Here is an 18,138-nt window from a genome sequence, read left to right as displayed (position 1 = left end):
AGGAGGGAGAGAAGCAGCCCATCTTCTGGGGAAGGAATTCAGCGTAGCACCAGTGGAGAAGGGGGGCAGATGGGGGAATCGGCGAGGTGGCTCCATGACTCCTCGCTGGAGACCAGCGGGGAGAGCACGGGTCCTCCGCTGCCCACACCCTCCCTGTGCAGAAGGCTTCCGCGCAGGGAGAGTAGGCGGTGACTAGGCGTCAAAGAGCTTCTTTGCTGGAAGAAGTTCAAGAAACACCCACTGACGGATTCTGCCAGCGATTGAGACAGCCACGGGTGGGGGGCTGTCCGGACAGAAAGGGTTCACCCAGGTAACCTAGCCAGGTGTGGCATCGATTTACGCACGAGCAACCCCTAGAACCATTACAACTAGGTTAGGTTCCTCTGTTGAAGGGGTCTTTAACCCCAGGATCATGTATGCAGGAGCCTCAAGCAAGATATTTTAGGCACCCGAACACCTGAAGCCTATAAATTCTCCTCTGCTCACAGTCAACCAGAGGAAATCCAACTGGAACATGTTTCCACCAGGGGAAATGAGGGGGGTGCCACAATATCTTATGTTTAATAGAATTTGTGTTATTCATTTTCTCTAAATGTCATTACCTTCCCTGACCTTCTTAGGGAACATTTGGGTAAAGATGGATGTTTAAGTAGCCTCTTTTTTATGGACAACAGGGATATGACTATATCTGAAAGGGGATTGTTTTGAACTTTGGAGCAAATATTAATAGACGAGGCCCTTTTATCTGTTCTGCATTATTCCCTTCACTTACTCCCTTCCTGATACATCGGAGGGCTTTGTGGTTTTTTTAAAGAACTTTCTGTGTTACTGTGATACATCTGCAGGCAACCTTGGCATCTAGAGCAGCTTTGCTTTTCAATAAGTCCTATTTACAAACGGCATTCTCGAGCTATTTCATTGCTGTTCAGCTAAACGGCTGCAGTGTCAGCTTGGATTTGAACACTGGCTTTGGAGGAATAGAAAATTCATATTCATGGCACTTTGTCCTCATAGCTCCCACTCTGGGAGAATTTCTTCCTGAACCTGAGGTTACTCAGCAAATGGGAAAAGCGCAGGAACAGGAGGGGGGGGCAGATGAGTAATAATGGGGTTCAGCCTTTCTATCTCGAGTACGGATGGGGGAGGGAGGGATTCATTGAGAACATAAGAAGAGCCTTTGGATCTGGCCAAGGGCCCATGCAATCCAGCATCCTGTTCTCTCTCTCTCTCTCTCTCTCTCTCTCTCTCTCTCTCTCTCTCATACACACACACACACAATTAATTTTTATGTTTTACAATTATCGAAAACTGTCCTTCTTCTCTTTCCATGGTCCATTTTGCATAACATAAATCCCTGCATATTTTACATAAACTAAACCATTCAGTATTCCATTATTACATCCATCAAAACTTATTTACACTGTTGAATTGATCTTAATGCTGCCAACGTTTTCAACGTGTACACAATTCTCCCTCATGTATTCAATGAATGTTTTCCAATCTTCTCTAGACGTGTGTTCTTCTTGTTCTCTTATTCTGTGTGTTAAGTCTGCAAGCTGCACATATTCTGTCAACTTCAGTTGCCATTCTTCTTTGGTTGGGACCTCGTTCGTTTTCCATTTTGGGGCTAACAAAACACGGGCTGCAGTAATGGCATACATAAATGACCTTTTTGACACCTGTGAATTTTCATCTGAATTATCCCCAACAAAAAGGATTCTGGGTGGTGTGTTTTTTTGAAAAGTACTTTTAAACATATTTTTTTTTCAATTCATTATGAATTATTTCCCAATACTCCTTTACCCTTTTACAGGTCCGCCACTTATGAAAGAATGTACCCTCGACCTCATTGCATCTCCAGCACTTATCTGATTCAGTCTTGTACACTGAAGAAGAAGAAGAAGAAGAAGAAGAAGAAGAAGAAGAGGAGGAGGAGGAGGAGGAGGAGGAGGAGGAGGAGGAGGAGGAGTTTGGATTTGATATCCTGCTTTATCACTATCCAAAGGAGTCTCAAAGCGGCTAACATTCTCCTTTCCCTTTCGTCCCCCACAACAAACACTCTGTAAGGTGAGTGAGGCAGAGAGACTTCACAGAAGTGTGACTGGCCCAAGGTCACCCAGCAGCTGCATGTGGAGGAGCGGGGAAGCGAACCCGGTTCACCTGATTACGAGTCCAACGCTCTTAACCACTACACCACACTGGCTCTCTTAGCAAGCCTACTCAAAGTTAAGTACCATCTGTAAATTCTCCAGTCCAGCATCCTGTTCTCACAGCAGCCAACCAGACGTCCCAGTGGGAAGTCCACAAGCAGGAACTGGGCACAAATGCACACTCCCCTCCTCCAGTTTCCAGGAACTGTCCTTACTGGTTCTAACTGTGGAGGTAGAGCACAGCCATCTTGGCTTGCAACCATCAATAGCCTTCTCCATGAATGAGTCCAAAATATCTTTTGAAGCTCTCTAAGTTGGTGGTCACCACTGTGACCTATGGGAGTGAGCTCCACAGTTTAACTCATTGAGGGCTTGAGACTCATTGGTTACCCTCACCTGGTTTAGCCAGCCAGTTGAAGGTATTTCCTGAGTTGTGGCCACTGTTGCACATTGACAGCTTCTAGGAGGCACAGGTGAGAGATGAGTGCAGGGTGAGGACCAAAGATGGACAAACTACCCCAGAAGGACTACAACATGTGTCCCCCATCAGAGGTACTGCCCAGCGGCATGCAGTTATTTTTTTCATAGGGGAATAGTTAGGGCCAGAGCATCAGCTTGTACAGGTGATGGGGGGTGGGCAACATTGCATGCATGAGCATTGTGCTTTCCTCACTAAGCCAGGAAGAAGCTTCCCGGGCTTTGGAAAGGAGGTGCCAGGGTTTAATACTTTAATACTCTAATTTATATAAACACGAGAAACTGGGAAACACTGGCCTGCGAGTGCACCAATTGGAGAACAGCCTTTACCAAAGGTGTCATGGGCTTTGAAGACACTCAAACTCAGGACGCAAGGGAGAAACACGTTAAGAGGAAGGCACATTTGACAAACCCTCACCGTGATCAACTCCTGCCCAGAAACCTATGTCCCCACTGTGGAAGGACATGTGAATCCAGAATTGGCCTCCACAGTCACTTATGGACTCACTGTTAAGACCGTGTTCATGGAAGACAATCTTACTTTCTATGAGTGATTGCCAAAGAAGAAGAAGAGGACTGTAATTTACCAGGAGCTTTTAGGGGACTGCTCACCTGTCCCTGGTGAGCAGAATTTAGGGAGAAGTTTGGGAGCCTAAACAGTAGGTGGATCTGGCCATAAGGAGAGCCTTCTGGGTCCAGCTAATGACTCATCTAGTCCAGCATCCTGTTCTCAGGGTGGCCAACCCAGATACCTGTGGGGACCAGCAAGCAGGATTCAAGCACAAGAGCACTCTGTCTTCATATGGTTTCCAGCAACTGGTATTCAGAAGCATTACTCCTGAAGTATAGGTGGGTTCCTACGAGGCAAGACACAGTGATAACAGCAAGAACCTTTTTTGAACCAACAGAACTGGACAACAGAGACAAAGCAACTGCTTATATACATTTCTGAAGGCCTGGGCCACTCCCACTCCCAATGTGATTGGCTATCTAAACTTCCAAGCTGCGAATCATGACTCAGAGTTTAAGGGCCAATGGCAGAGGCCCAAATCCTGAAGTGTTGTGTGATTGGATATCATGTATCAAATCAGAAGACAGGAGCTCAGAATCCTTAGTCCAGTCTCAAGCTCAGGCAAACACAGACCATAACAGCTCCCTCCAATTTCTTATTCACCTTCCCAGAATGCTATGCTTTGACAACAAAATGGTGGCCAATCAACTCCCCAGCATACTGCACAGTGAAAAGAAAATGGCAGCCATTCAGTTTCCCAGAATGCCATTTGTTGTGCCTTGCCCTGACATAGTGCTAGACACTCCAAGGGCAAAGCAGACAACCCACAGGAAAGGTCCTTGAGGTGCAAGCTTTACCCCCTTCCCCTTTGACTTAGGGCCCTGAAGCATGGCACCATGTGTTGAAAAGGAAATGGCTGCCATTCAATTTCCCAGCATGCTTTGCTGTGAAAAGGACTTGGCTATTGAGTATTTATTCCAATGCCTTCATTGCTGAATTGTGGATGGAACCAGTGCTTATCTGATTTACCTGACGGATCCTGCCTTCAGAATGGAGATCCGATGGAGTGGTTTTTGCTGCCAACAGTTGGTTCTGAGCAGCTTCCTCCACACGCACATCACTGCGGCGCTCTGGAGAACGACTGGAGTTGGCAGCTGGGCGGAGGAAAGGCGCATGCAGCTGAGCATGGAAACAAACAAAACCAAGCTCATTTGCAAGGCGGCAAGCATTAATTGGTTTAATTGGGAGATTAAGCAACTAAAGCTCGTGCTGTTTCATTGGCAGAGTCAACTGGAAGCTGCAAAGTGAGAGGAGATGCCTGTTTGAAAAGGGGCTGGAACCAGGGCCAGCCAAGGTGTTTCCCTCTAGATATTGCTAGACCACAACAATCCCTTCATTAGAGGCTGGTCCATTAGGATGGTGGGACACTGCCCCACCAACCTCAGACTATCTTCATCGACTATCAAGTCAAGTTCAAAGTTCTCATATTAATTTACAAAGCCCAGAACAACAGAGGTTCATGGCACCTCAGGGATCTCCTGAACCCTTATTGTTGGTCACTTCCTGAGTTGGTGATGCTCATTTGACAACAACAAGACACCCAGCCTTCAGTGTCATTGGCTCAGTCCTGCGGAACTCTCTGCCAATTCAGCAGGGACCTCCTGTGCCAAATTTTAAAAGCCTCCTGAAAACTTCTCTAGTCCATCAGAGCTATGCAGGCAATTAGGGATACACCTTCCCGCAATAATCTGATTTCTGATTTTGGCTTTCTGTATGAAGTTTAATTTATGGTTTTATGTACGACTGCGGTAAACCACTCAGTCAGATTTTTTCTCTCTTATGAATAGTGGTATATAAGTATATTTATAAATAAATAAAATAAATAAATCTTCACCCAGACTTGATCTGCTTGCATTCCTACTTCCAGCCAGTCTGGGGAGTGGCATTGCCTATCAGATCCCACCCACCCACCCCTGTCTTATTGTTGTCCTTGTAGAACTCAGCAGCAAGGAGGAGGAGGAGGAGGAGGAGGAGGAGGAGGAAGAAGAAGAAGAAGAGTTTGGATTTGATATTCCTTTTTATCACTACCCTAGGGAGTCTCAAAGCGGCTAACAATCTCCTTTCCCTTCCTCCCCCACAACAAACACTCTGTGAGGTGAGTGGGGCTGAGAGACTTAAGAGAAGTGAGACTAGCCCAAGGTCACCCAGCAGCTGCATGTGGAGGAGCAGAGACGCGAACCCAGTTCCCCAGATTACGGACTACTGCTCTTAACCACTACATCATACTGGCTCTCTGTAGAGCCTAGAAATAGTTGTGCTTTGCTTGTCATGGGCTCTCTGGTCTCACCTCCTGTTGGACTCCCTGCCTTCTGCCCAACCAGTTCCAATGGGCACCAACCACCACTGCTCCCCTCATCCCTGACCACTGACCATTCTGATGGGAGCTGTAGTTAATAACATCTGCAAAGCATCACCTTGACTGCTCTTGGGGTGAGAATAAGATGGAGCAAGCTTGCTTTCTTCTGCTCCAGAGGGTAGGACCCAAACAAATATTACAGGAAATGTGTTTCCAACTAGACATCATTAAGAACTTTCTGACAATAAGGATTCTTCAACAGTGGAATGGTGTCCCTCAGAAGGTGGTGGACTGTCCTTCCTTGGAGGTTTTTAAGCAGAGGTTGGATGGTCATCTGTCATGGTTGCTTTAGCTGAGATTCCTGCATTGCATAGGCTTGGACTCGATACCCCTTCTAGCTCTCTAATTCTCTGCTTCTCCGACTTCACATGGTAGGATCCGACCTGCACTGACCAACCGAGGAAAAGATACTGGGGCTGCGGTGGACAGCTCAATGGAAACATCAACTCGGTGTTTGGAAGGTGTGAAGAAAGCCAATTCCACGCTAGGGATTATTAGGGAAGGGATTGGAAATAAAGCTGCCACTACCATAGAGCCTTGTGCCTTCAGCTTTTGAAATGCCCAGATACTTCCCAACATTGCAGGGAGGGGAGAGAAGAAGTAGACTGGATGGACTGGTGCAACAGGGGTCTTCTGTAGTTCTTATGTAACCAGTGAGTCCACCACTGCCCGTGGAATACTTTCTAATGGAATTATATCTTTCAAAAAAGGTGGTTCCAACCTGATTGAGCTTTGCCTGCTCCAAGCCACATGTTGCATTGAGCACCTGACGCTCATGCATAGTCATTTTTAGTAACCCGCTCACAACTAATTACATGCAGAAATACATAAAACTAAAGTCTTGGAGCTGGCTTTATTGAATTTGTATTTTGAAGGGAGGGGGGAGGACCTGAAGGAAGAAGCCTTAATTGGATTTATGCTAATAGCACCATGTATGGTCATCGCCACATTTTGGAAAGGCCTGAAGGGAGTTGCCATAAAAAAAAATGGTACAAGGGAATGCTGCAAATAGCTCTCATGGAAAAAAGCCTGAAATTAGCAAAAGGAATAAAGGACAGAGAAACTTTTAGAAGAATTCAGGAGAATGGCGGAGCCTTAAAACATACACAAGCATTTCAGAAAATGAAGGAACAGTCCAAAAGGACAGACATGTGGATAAGCTCAACTTTGAGATCATTCAAAAAATTCATCTCTGTTCGTGATGCAGCATCAAGTAGCCCAGCATAAGAAACTAGCTTGCAGACCTGCAGTTTCCCAGCTTATTGTGATGCCCACCAGCTTGCTGATTAAAAATGGCCTTTTGCAAATAGTCTTTTTTTTTCAGATTAAAAGTTGCAGCCTGAATTGAAAAACCCATCAGAGAGGTTTTGTGCAGTCCACCACTGAAGAATAGTCATCTCGTTGTTAGATATTAATTTCAGCTCACACACACGCATCTCGCAAAAGCACCCCCAGACTCTAAGGCATCCTTCTGCAAAGTATTTTGCCGGTCTGCCTCTTGATCGGCTGAGTTCTGGGAGATATCCTTTCTTTAGCATAGATGGCACTGTACGATTTGGAAAACAGTGAATCTCACTGGGTTTTGCTGCAGAGTTTCAGCCTCCACTGCAAAGCATCGAGCGTAGTGTGTGCTCCTTTCCTCTTTTTTTTTAAGTTTAAATATGGATATTGCAGGAATGGGAAGCAGAGAAACGGGGCGGGGGAAAGGAAAATTGTTGCCGCTTCCAAAAATGCACAAGCTAATTGAACACAGGGGAAATTCTTCCTTTATTTAGAGCAAATAAGAATATTGTAGTGTATGTGTATATGTGCACCAAAATTGGCAGAACTAATCAACCAGGACATTCTTATTTTTCCCAGAGATAGATTTGTATTGAAATCGCTGCCTCTGCTGAATAGTCAAAGGAAGTTTGTGTAGGCCAGCAGACTTGTCAAGGCTGTCAGTCTAAAGCAAGGGCAAGCAAGGAAGTAGATTGAGATCTCCTAGTCGTTCTCTAGGTTCTTGAAGAGGATCAGGAACGATTACTGATTCCCAGTTGCTTGACAAAGCCTGTGATAAAATGGCTCTCCATAGCCAAAGTGGGGTATCGCTTGTTTATTTAAACACCACTTTTTAGCCCAAAGGCCTGCAAAGCAGTACACAGCATGGATACAAAAGAAACACACAATAAGAATACAATAACTAAAATGCAACAATTGAAACAATATAAAACGGCAGGGTTTTCAGCAGCCAACATCATGGGGGAAAGAGAGAATGTTCTACTAGGAGCAAGTCCAAAGAAGGTACTCTGTACCAGTCCCTTAACAATCTTCCATTGCTGTTCTGTTTTTATTCTTTATGTTGTTTTAATTCCATTAGACGTTAATTATTTTTTAACACGTAAAAAGTAAAACGTAAAGTTTAAGACCAGTCAAAGGCAACTATGGAGTTGCGGCACTCATCTCGCTTTCAGGCCGAAGGAGCCGGCGTTTGTCCACAGACAGCTTTCCAGGTCATTTGGCCAGCAGGACTAAACTGCTTCTGGCACAACAGAACACCGTACCAGAAACCAGAGCCCATGGAAACGCTGTTTACCTTCCTGCTGCAGCAGTACCTATTTATCTACTTGCACTGGTGTACTTTCAAACTGCTAGGTTGGCAGGAGCTGGGACAGAGCAACAGGAGCTCACCCCATCATGCAGTTTCGAACTGCTGACCTTCTGATCAGCAAGCCCAAGAGGCTCAGTGGTTTAGACCACAGCGTATCTTTTATACGTTTTAACTTTTCGTGTTTTGTCTGTGTTATTTTAATCTGTGTAAGCCATCTTCAGTCCTGGTCTGGGGGAAAGTGGGATATTAATGATGTAATAAATGAATAAAGAAATAATGTGTATGGAAATCCTTACACACATGTTGATGTGGGCCATTGCGTGTCCCATCTCTTGAGCCCAGAGGCTCTCAGGGAACAACAGAATGATACATAGCCGCGTAAGACAAAATAAACTAGTGCCACAACAGGTTAAGAATATAAGCCGATGAATGCACATCTCAAAAGCCTGGGCAAATAAAAAGATCTTCCCCTGGTGCAGAAAAGATATTAAACTCAAAGCCAGGTGAGTTCCCTTCCAGGAATGCCGCACCACAACTGAGAAACACCTGCCTCTGGAGGCAGGGGGGACAAAATGAAAGCTTCTGAGGAAGATCTCATGGCAGATGCACACCAGACACTTAGAACCCTTGCAATGTCCATTTGAAGTACATAGCATCTACCAAAGAACTCTACTTTCCCAGAGTTACAAATCCCAGCACTCATAAGAAACTACAATTCCCAGGATCCTTTGGGGGAAGTTGTGTGTGCTTTAAATTTGCTGTGGACATCCCTTAAATATACGCCGTGCCTTTGCCTTAAAGAAAGCAATGCTGGGCAGCGATAAGCAAGGATTAGAAATATAGACCTGCAACCAAAAGTCATTTCCTTTGCCCACTCTGGCCTCCTCGTGGTTGCATCATTTACAGCATCTGTTGTTTCTTTGATATTAAGAAATTGAACCCGGTGGACCCTTTTTGCATGCAAAGCCAGTGTGATACCTCTGTGCTATCACCCTTTCCATGTTCACGTGGCATCAGGAACCCAGCAGCAACGAGGCCAATGTTTTTCACTTGTTGTTGAGAGCCACAGCATGGGTGCCACTACAGCCCTGTGCAGTCCCACATCCCAAACCTACAGAATGACCCAGGGCTGGCCCAAGCATGAGGCAAGATGGGGCAACTGCCTCGGGTGGCAGGATCCACAGGGGTAGCAGATCCAGCCTCCAAGGAATACATCACCCACTGCTGCTGCCACCACCATGATAGCAGTGATGGCTGCAGTGTACTCCTTGGAAAGACGGATCTGCTGGCTCAGGCACCCGCCTAGTGCTGCCTCTACAGTGACCTATTTGGTGGATAGGAGGTACTGCTGGCCTCATACCAGTCCTAAGGAGGAAATGGCAGGAGCTGCCCTCTGGGGTCTCCTTGGGTCTTCACTAGCCTGGTATGATTCAGAGTGGGCCCCTTTCCCCCCAACAGCCTTTGATTCCCAATGCAACCATTGGGTCGGGTTGATATGATTACCACCCTTGTTCCTGATGTAGATTCCTTTCCTTGTTCCCAATGAAGATATTTATTTCCCCACTTGTTCCTGATGAATATATTCACTCACTTTTTCTTCCCTGGTGTTGCTGTGTGCCATTTTGTGGTTCACCTTAAAGGCCAAAATGTACCGAGGCAGTCCAGGGGTTCCAACTCCAGGGGGCTGAGAGTTTCACCCCATGGGGGGGGGTAGGTGGGCACCCCAATGTTCCCTACCATTGGGGGCGGGGGAGGCTGGGTGCAGAACTGAACACAGCTTGAGTGGCTGGCTCCTCCTCCTTCTGCCATGGAATTCTGCTGTCAGGAATGAGCCAGCTCCAAGCAAAGGTTTGCAGCCAACTGCAGAAAGCAGCCAGGAACAGAGAAGCTTAGATGTTAGTCAGGCAGGGGAGAGCTGGCAGCTGCAGATTTTGGCTCTTCCTGACCTTGATGGGCTAGCTGATAAGGCAGTAGCTGAGAGCAGGCTAGAATGCAGCCAAATCTTGCCGTAAGCTCAAATAGACGCGAATAGATTCAGAGACAGCCTCTCAGATCAGGAATGGGTGGGAGCTGATCCACTAAGTCCGAAGAGTCGGAGAATGGGAGGGCTGCAAGATAGGAAGCAAAACAAGAGACGTAAGGGTCATAAGTTCAATAGCTTCTGTCGACGCCGGAAAGAATCTACAGAAGGGTCATCTTGAGTAATGATGTTGGAGGCTTTGTCAGAGCTGGCCGGAGCTATCTGTTTGTTTGTGCAATAAATCCTCCTTTTCAATTACAGTGGTGCCTTGCAAGACGAAATTAATTCGTTCTGCGAGTCTTTTCGTCTTGCGATGTTTATCGTCTTGCGAAGCATGGTCCATCGCAACTGCGTCTCTTCAAGCGGCTTTAAGAAAAAAGCAAACAAACTTGCAAGACGTTTTCGTCTTGTGAAGCAAGCCCATAGGGAAAATCGTCTAGCAAAGCAATGCAAAAACCGAAAAACCCTTTCGTCTTGCGCGTTTTTCGTTTTGCGAGGCATTCGTCTTGCGGGGCACCACTGTACCTACGCTTACTGTGTTATCAAGCTGGGAACCTAGACTCCTGACAGCTGCCTAGTGCAAGAGAGGAGGAGCTGCTGGCCACTGCGTTTGACTCTGTCCCCTGGCTCCTTCCAGAAAGTCATGCAACTTGGTGAGTTGCACGTGTGACGTCAACATGCACAACCTGGCCCTCTCAAGTTGACGCCTCCGTGCCAGCTCTGGGGTGACCCAAAGCAAGTTCCTTCCCTTCTCATTTTGCTGGATGCAGAGAACTTTCCAAACAATCCGCCGTGCACAGATACATGTTTTCCAATAATGCTCAGCCAACAGTTCAGTTGTTGTGGGGCATCTCTGACTTCTTTTTCCGAGAGACTCGCGGGTGAATCGCGAAAAGGCATTTACAAACAACAACAACATACAGCTGGGGAGGGTGCTGCTTGTCAGGATCGTGCCACCACCAAGCCCCTTCCGGAGGACAGAAGGAGCCTTTGGTGACTGAGAGCATCTCGGGAGTGTCAAGGAGACAGGCATGAAGTCCTGGGAGCGATAGAGCTGCGGGGAATGTTTTCAAGTGTACAAAGAGAGGCTGGAGGGCTGGCAGAGGACAGAAATGCGTGCCCGCTTGAGAGCTATGAATAACTCTTGAGATGCAGCCGCGTTTACAGCAGCACGACCCGGGGATTGGGAGGAGACCTCTCTCGGATAAAGGCTGAACTTTGCGTGCAAAGGCCTCCTTTTCTGCTCTCTCTTCCAGAATAGCACAGCCGCGTCCCGCTTCCAATTACAGCCTTGGTTTGTTTGTTTCTCCAGATAGCTGCCTGCCCCTATCCAAGGAGCTGAGGCTGAGGAGCTGACTCCCTCTCTCTCTTACCTCCCGCCTCGGGTGCTGTCCCTCCCTCTGCTCTCCTTCTTCAGCTGGGCGCACTTGCTGACATATGCATCGGTGTCTGGGTGAGTTTCCTGAGGTTAGCATCTTTTTTTAGGTCCTGTTCCCAGATCTCCACGATACAGACAGGCAGTTTCCATCAAATCTCGGGGCCTTGATGTGAAAGTCTCAAGTGGCCAACGCTCCCCTCTCCCCCCACCCCCTCCAGCTGGCCCTCCCAGGCATGAACTTCTTCTTCTTCTTCTGCCTGCTTGTTGTTTGCAAATGCCAAAGGCATGCCTCCCTTCCCTTTCTGCGCTCCATCATTGTAAAGCGATGCCTCGCCTTGCTTCTCCATGCAAGAAACTTCAAAACCTGCCTTCCAGGGCTTCTCCGAATAACTGCTGTGAAGAATTGTTGTTCTAAGACAAGGATTGGGGGTCTTTTGCAGCACACCCCTTCCTGGGCAACTTTCTGGACACTATAAGGAGGTTGTCCCAGGCACAAAATTGTTAGGGGGCACAAAATACAGCTTTGTATAAAGCTGCATGATTCTATTACTGGGATCCATTGGAAATGGCTTCTTCATGCAAACCAGTAAGTGACCTCTCCAGACAATGTAATGACTCATCTTTTCTTATCTCTGCAGCTATGATCTCCTGAGTGGTGCAAACACCATTAGACAGTTGAATGTGCGTGTGTACCCTGTCTGTTTCCCTTCCTACTTCCCCCCTCACCTCCTCACCTCCTCACAGCTCTGGCACTGGCAACCCACGCTATGCCACTACACAGACCACAGGCCAGCAGTGGGCAGTGGCAGAGGCAAAAGTCGGCAGAGCAATGAGAGCGAACCCTTCATATGGTAGGGTAGTGGTGTAGTGGTTCGCTTTACTGGTCGAGGGAGCCGGCGTAAAGCTTCCGGGTCATGTGGCCAGCATGACTAAGCCACTTCTGGCGAACCAGAGCAGTGCACAGAAACGCCGTTTACCTTCCCGCCTGAGCGGTACCTATTTATCTACTTGCACTTTGACCTGGGTTCAAATCCCCCACTTGGCCATGGAGCTCACTAGGTGACCTTGGGCCAGTCACTCCATCTCAGCTTAACCTACCTCACAGGGTCGTTGCGAGGATAAAATGGAGAGGATGAGAACAATGCATGCCATCTTGAGCTTCTTGGAGGAAAAGTGGGATAAAGAAATGCACTCACTTACTCACTCAATGAAATACATCAGGGTTGGGGAACCTTCAGATGTTGCTCTCATCATCCCCAATCATTGGACTTGCTGGCTGGGATGGTTTGGAAGTGGAATCCAACAACTTCTGGAGGTCTCCGGATGCTCACATTCCTTGTTTTACGCACTCACACATCTCTCTGTTTTCCATCCAGGGAGTCAAGGAGCATTATCAAAATGCAAGTATTCTAGGCTATGATGCAGAAGTAGGGTGTTATTCAAGGATACTGAGGAGTGGCGCCTGATGTTGTCTGGGGAGAGTCTCAAAGTGGGAGCCAGTGTGGTGTAGTGGTTAAGAGAGGTGGACTCGTAATCTGGGGAATCGGGTTTGCTTCCCCGCTCCTCCACATGCAGCTGCTGGGTGATCTTGGGCTAGTCATTCTTCTCCGAAGTCTCTCAGCCTCACTCACCTCACAGAGTGTTTGTTGTGGGGGAGGAAGGGAAAGGAGTATGTTAGCCACTTTGAGACTCCTTAGAGTAGTGATAAAGCAGGATATCAAATCCAAACCCTACTTCTTCTTCTTAAGTACAGTGGTACCTCGGGTTACAGATGCTTCAGGTTACGGACTGCTAACCCAGAAATACTACCTTGGGTTAATAACTTTGCTTTAGGATAAGAACAAAAATCGTGCGGCGGTGGCGGGAGGCCTCATTACCTCAAGTGGTGCTTCAGATTAAGAACAATTTCAGGTTAAGAACGGACCTCCAGAACGAATTAAGTTCTTAACCCAAGGTACCACTGTAGATAAGCCTGGGGTTCCCCATTCCTGCCGTAAGAACATCAAAAGAACTCTGATTGCTCAGACCAAAGGTCCCTCATCCTGTTCTCACAGTGGCTAACCAGATGCCAGTGGGAAGTCCATGCCCTAGAATCATAGAATCATAGAATCATAGAATCATAGAGTTGGAAGAGACCACAAGGGCCATCGAGTCCAACCCCCTGCCAAGCAGGAAACACCATCAGAGCACTCCTGACATATGGTTGTCAAGCCTCTGCTTAAGGACCTCCAAAGAAGGAGACTCCACCACACTCCTTGGCAGCAAATTCCACTGTCGAACAGCTCTTACTGTCAGGAAGTTCTTCCTAATGTTTAGGTGGAATCTTCTTTCTTGTAGTTTGGATCCATTGCTCCGTGTCCGCTTCTCTGGAGCAGCAGAAAACAACCTTTCTCCCTCCTCTATGTGACATCCTTTTATATATTTGAACATGGCTATCATATCACCCCTTAACCTCCTCTTCTCCAGGCTAAACATGCCCAGCTCCCTTAGCCGTTCCTCATAAGGCATCGTTTCCAGGCCTTTGACCATTTTGGTTGCCCCCCTCTGGACACGTTCCAGTTTGTCAGTGTCCTTCTTGAACTGTGGTGCCCAGAACTGGACACAGTACTCCAGGTGAGGTCTGACCAGAGCAGAATACAGTGGCACTATTACTTCCCTTGATCTAGATGCTATACTCCTATTGATGCAGCCCAGAATTGCATTGGCTTTTTTAGCTGCCGCGTCACACTGTTGGCTCATGTCAAGTTTGTGGTCAACCAAGACTCCTAGATCCTTTTCACATGTAGTGCTCTCAAGCCAGGTGTCACCCATCTTGTATTTGTGCCTCTCATTTTTTTTTGCCCAAGTGCAACAGCCCAGAATAACTAAGGAGATAGTACAAGAATACTTGGCTAGTCTAGATGTATTCAAGTCTCCAGGGCCAGATGAACTGCATCCAAGAGTATTAAAAGAACTGGCAGATGTGATTTCAGAACCACTGGCAGTCATCTTTGAGAATTCCTGGAGAACAGGCGAAGTCCCGGCAGACTGGAGGAGGGCAAATGTTGTCCCTATTTTCAAAAAGGGGAAAAGAGAGGACCCAAATAATTACCGCCCAGTCAGTCTGACATCAATACCAGGGAAGATTCTGGAGCAGATCATTAAGCAAACAGTCTGTGAGCACCTGGAAAGGAATGCTGTGATCACCAATAGTCAGCATGGATTTCTGAAAAATAAGTCATGTCAGACTAACCTGATCTCGTTTTTTGACAGAATTACAAGCCTGGTAGATGAAGGGAACGCAGTGGATGTAGCCTACCTTGACTTCAGCAAGGCATTTGACAAGGTGCCCCATGATATTCTTGTAAAGAAGCTGGTAAAATGCGGTCTTGACTATGCTACCACTCAGTGGATTTGTAACTGGCTGACTGACCGAACCCAAAGGGTGCTCATCAATGGTTCCTCTTCATCCTGGAGAAGAGTGACTAGTGGGGTGCCACAGGGTTCTGTCTTGGGCCCGGTCTTATTCAACATCTTTATCAACGACTTGGATGATGGACTCAAGGGCATCCTGATCAAATTTGCAGATGACACCAAACTGGGAGGGGTGGCTAACACCCCAGAGGACAGGAACACACTTCAAAACGACCTTGACAGATTAGAGAACTGGGCCAAAACAAACAAGATGAATTTTAACAGGGAGAAATGTAAAGTATTGCACTTGGGCAAAAAAAATGAGAGGCACAAATACAAGATGGGTGACACCTGGCTTGAGAGCACTACATGTGAAAAGGATCTAGGAGTCTTGGTTGACCACAAACTTGACATGAGCCAACAGTGTGACGCGGCAGCTAAAAAAGCCAATGCAATTCTGGGCTGCATCAATAGGAGTATAGCATCTAGATCAAGGGAAGTAATAGTGCCACTGTATTCTGCTCTGGTCAGACCTCACCTGGAGTACTGTGTCCAGTTCTGGGCACCACAGTTCAAGAAGGACATTGACAAACTGGAACGTGTCCAGAGGAGGGCAACCAAAATGGTCAAAGGCCTGGAAACGATGCCTTATGAGGAACGGCTAAGGGAGCTGGGCATGTTTAGCCTGGAGAAGAGGAGGTTAAGGGGTGATATGATAGCCATGTTCAAATATATAAAAGGATGTCACATAGAGGAGGGAGAAAGGTTGTTTTCTGCTGCTCCAGAGAAGCGGACACGGAGCAATGGATACAAACTACAAGAAAGAAGATTCCACCTAAACATTAGGAAGAACTTCCTGACAGTAAGAGCTGTTCGACAGTGGAATTTGCTGCCAAGGAGTGTGGTGGAGTCTCCTTCTTTGGAGGTCTTTAAGCAGAGGCTTGACAACCATATGTCAGGAGTGCTCTGATGGTGTTTCCTGCTTGGCAGGGGGTTGGACTCGATGGCCCTTGTGGTCTCTTCCAACTCTATGATTCTATGATTCTATGATTCTATGATTCTAATACTTTACATTTCTCCCTGTTAAAATTCATCTTGTTTGTTTTGGCCCAGTTCTCTAATCTGTCAAGGTCGTTTTGAAGTGTGATCCTGTCCTCTGGGGTGTTAGCCACCCCTCCCAGTTTGGTGTCATCTGCAAATTTGATCAGGATGCCCTTGAGTCCATCATCCAAGTCGTTGATAAAGATGTTGAATAAGACCGGGCCCAAGACAGAACCCTGGCCCTGGTCGGCCACTGTGAGAACAGAATGCTGGAGTGGATGGGCGATTTGCCTGATCCTGCAGGTATTTTCTTTTCTTTCTTAACATTCTTTTGCAGTTATTACAAGTTTGGAGCTATGTTACCTGTGTCCAGTGGCGGAGCTTAATGCTCCAGCACCAGGGGGCCAAGAGCAGGTGGGGGCGGGGCTGGAGTGTGTCCCGGGGGCGTAGCGCATGTCCTGGGGGCATGGCACGCCACCTGCAGGGGTTCAGCTATGATGGCACCCTGCCAGGATCACGCTGCCAGGGGCAGCGCACTCCCCCTGCACTCCTCTTCCTCCACCAGTGCCTGTGTCTCCCTGGGGCCAGCCTGACATATCCAGCTTTAAAGGAGTTCAACTCTGGTTTTCGTTTTGGAAAGACCCATCTTCGTTTTCTTGTGAAAAGTGGAAAGAATGCTGCAAAACACTGCTTCCAACTCAGCGGGGGGGGGGGGGAATCGAAGGAGAGAAAGAGAGAAAGAGGGAGAGGGAGAGAGGTGAGCTGGATGGCTTGGCTCCTGTGGGGACGGATGGAGTCGTGATTATATAACTGCTCTGAACAGACTCCTCTTTCTGCAAGAGACTCAGCAGCCTGACCCACCTACGCTGGTGACTCATATGCTGCCGAATGAAAATGGGTGGGGAGTTAAACCCATTTGCTTCCCTTTTATAGCCTCTCAAATTATACCATGCGCTTTCCCTTTTGTCTTCCGTGGGCAAGGGAAACCCTGCTTGGAAACACAACCGTGGGATTCATTAGGGAAAATGTACCAGCAGATCCGCAGCATTCTTGTTCTTCCTTCACCCCAAGTTCCCAGGGTGGGTCACAATGTTAAAACACAACACTGGAAACAGTATAGGACAACGTACAATTGCAAAAATAAGGTGGAACCTACAAATATGCACCTCAAGTGTTGGAAGCAAAGGCAAAGAGGTGTGCCTTCAGCATTTGCTGGAAACTGTAAAATGAAGGTGCCAGATGCACCTGTCTGGGGAGGGAGTTGCAGAACTTAGGGCTGACACAGAGAAGGCCCTGTCCCAGGACACCACCTGCCCACCCTGAGCCATTGATGGTGGAGGAACTACTAAGAGGCCCAGCTGAACATAACACCTGAGATGGTTTGTAGAGAAGGAGGCAATCTTTCAGATATTTAGGGTCCGAGTCCTTTAGGGACCTAAAACACTAACATGAGCAGGTAAGGAAAAAGGTAAAGGACCCCTGGATGGTTAAGTCCAGTCACAGGCGACTCTGGGGTTGCGCCACTCATCTCACTTTCAGGCCAAGGGAGCCAGCGTTTGTCCACAGACAGCTTTCTGGGTCATGTGGCCAGCATGGCTAAACCGCTTCTGGTGCAACGGAACACTGTGACAGAAATGCCATTTACCTTCCCACTGCAGCAGTACCTATTTATCTACTTGCACTGACATGCTTTTGAACTGCTAGGTTGGCAGGAGCTGGGACAGAGCGATAGGAGCTCACCCCATCACGGGGATTCGAACCGCTGACCTTCTGACTGGCAAGCCCAAGAGGTTCAGTGGTTTAGACCACAGAGCCACCCGCATCCCTAGGACAATAATAGGTGGTGCCAGGGTTAGTGACAGGCAGAGCCAATTAATTCTACTTTTGACCCCATCCTCCTCCCTGCTGAGATTATGGAGGAGTAAGCTGGCAGCCAGGGCCACCACCGGACCAGATGTAAGTAAGGAGACCAGCAATTGAAAGTTGGCTGGAGACAGTCTGAAGTTGGTGGGACAATGTCTCATTCACCCTAATGGCCCAGTCTCCTCTAATGTGATCTAAGGCAGCTTCCTACATTTCTATGACTCAAAGGGCAGGGGCTATGAAGCTCTTCACCCATCCTTGTGTTCCCTTTGCTGTTCCCCAAGCAACTTTACAGGATG

The sequence above is a fragment of the Podarcis raffonei genome, chromosome 14 (assembly GCF_027172205.1).
Source record: "Podarcis raffonei isolate rPodRaf1 chromosome 14, rPodRaf1.pri, whole genome shotgun sequence".
NCBI lineage: Eukaryota > Metazoa > Chordata > Lepidosauria > Squamata > Lacertidae > Podarcis > Podarcis raffonei.
Note: the sequence above shows the minus strand (reverse complement) of the source record.